Below are 2,497 nucleotides of genomic sequence, written 5' to 3'. Positions count from 1 at the left end.
TTATGTTAATAAAATGCACAAAGGCTGAGAACATATAATTCATATAAGAAAAAAATTTAAAACTAAGAAAAAATGTTTAGAATTTTTGATAAGCAAATCAATTCAATTTTGGAATATTTTTACATACATAAGTAGGCAAAGATGGAAAAAAATACCTACTGGTAGGGTGGGAAAGAAAAAACAATGTCATATGCTGGTTTTAGGAGAATGAAATCGTGTATCTCTATGTACAAATTTGGAAATATTTTAAATACTTACATTCAAAAAGGAGGTTAAAAAAATGGGTTAAAAATTAGTGATATGATTAAAAAAAAGGCCTTTTTTAAACGATAATGAGAAAAATTAAGACAAATACTTCAGAAAAAAATCTATAATAGAAAGGAATGGCCCAGATATAAAACAAACCAAATCAAACTATAAGACTACAGTTCACTATAATTCAAGATTCTTCTTTGAGCTGGACAGGTTTTGTAGCTTATAATTATTTTTGTCTCTGAGTCCAATCATAATATGAAGCTCTAATTGTGACTGATATTTATATAATTATATTGCTGTTCATTATTTATCAAATTTTAGATTAACTCTGAAGGCAAATCCTAGGAGAATTCATTATCATAATAGAATAGCATGTAAAAGTTATAAACTCTGATAGCAAAATAATGATACAGCAGAGAGAAACTGACAGAGAAAAATGTAGGAGATTGATACAGGAATGCTTTTCCCCTCATTCTGCATAATGGGGAGTCAAGAGTTATGGCTCAAAGTTGTATGTATCAGTTGGTAATGTGTTCAACTGTAAGTTACAGGAAAACAAAGATTAAGAGTAATGAGAATATGGGGTGCCTGCCTGGCCCAGTCAGAAGAGCATGTGACTCTTGATCTTGGGGTCATGAGTTCGAGCCCCACAAAGAGGTCCCATAGGATCTAAATCCACCAGACAAAAAAAATTTTTTAAAGAGTAATAAGAATACATATGAGCGTGTGTGCCTCCGTTCTGGGCTGGTACATCTTGTCAATAATTTCATGAAGAGCTAGAATCTTCCTTCCTTCCCTTCCTTCTTTCCTTCCTTCCTCCCTCCCTCCCTTCCTTCCTTCCCTCTCTCCCTCCTCCTTCCTTCCCTTTCTTTCCTTTCTTCCCTTTCTTTCTTTCTCTTTCTTTCTCTCTCTCTCTTGTATTCCAGGGCCAGAGAATGACTGTTGTGCCTCCCCACTTTATGTTCATGTTCTAGACAAGATGAAGGGGGCAGAATCAAAGCTAATGGGAAAGTGGGTATTGAGTCACTTAATAACATCCACCACGATGAAGAAAATAATTTTAGCACTTAATCTGAAGTATTCAAAGTCATACTACTAACAACACTCAGGAGGCGGAAGCACAGCGAATTTGAGCTAAAATATCTCATTATTTAGAGCAGGGAGTCAAAATAATTTCCTTCACTGACATATCAAGAAATACAAATAATACCCAGAAAAATTAAAAACAAAATCAAAGGCAGTTTTTTTCCCTTAGGAACAGAGATGAGACGTTGGTGAATGGGAAGGTCTTACAAGAGAGTTCTGCTTTTTTTCCATTCACATGTTCCACAAAAATGATTGGTTGACTCTTACATCCAAGGAGTTCTTCTCATCACTGGGGATGTCCCTGAGGATAAGACAACAGGGTCCTTCCCTTCATTTATATTTTAGGAGCAAATAAAACAAAAAGAGAGACACACAATCTCAGAAAGCAATAGGTTCTAAAAAGCTAGAAAGAGATGTGATTAGGGAGATTTGCGACAGGATCAGGAAAGCTCTCTCTGAAGAGGTGACTTCCAAATGAAAATGGGAATGAGGTACCACAGTCAGCCTTGTGAAAAGAATTCGACTACAGAGAAGACTTTAGGTCTGTTTTATCTCAGAGCATGGGATCATATATTCACTACTTTGAAAATCCAGAGAGCTGATTCCCCAACTGCTCTACCAGGCACTAATGAGGTTCTAGTTTTAACTGTTACTGATCAAGCCTGTCAGAACAACACCAATCAACTTCACTCAAGGCCATGAAACAATCTGCGATAGGACTAACCTTGAATCCACTGTGTTAGTATGCAACTTACGAGGCCCTAAAACCGTGTCCCTTCCAATGAGATATATTTCAGACTGGAACTGCTAGCAGAATTCAACATTTACCCAGGCATCAAGAACCTCTAGGGAAAAATGAGCAGAATAACAGACTGGAGAGAATAACTCTGGATTTTAATCCAATCTAAGAATCTTGGACTTTGGGCTTTTACTCATGCAGTCAAGACAATTTTATTTCACAGTTGGTATCTTCAGAATTATAATCTTTGACCTGAATTTGTAAGGCAGTTCTATATTTGAACTTCAATTTCTCCTAGGGAATTTAATAAATGCAGAGGACAAATCTGGGGTGACTATATTACTGGCATTTTGTTGATGGAAGGTTTTTTTTTTTTTTTTAAGATTTATTTACTTATTTGAGAGAGGACGTAGGGGC

This window comes from Mirounga leonina, unplaced genomic scaffold, assembly GCF_011800145.1.
Source record: "Mirounga leonina isolate KUSES-001 unplaced genomic scaffold, KU_Mleo_1.0 Mir_170, whole genome shotgun sequence".
Lineage (NCBI taxonomy): Eukaryota > Metazoa > Chordata > Mammalia > Carnivora > Phocidae > Mirounga > Mirounga leonina.
Note: the sequence above shows the minus strand (reverse complement) of the source record.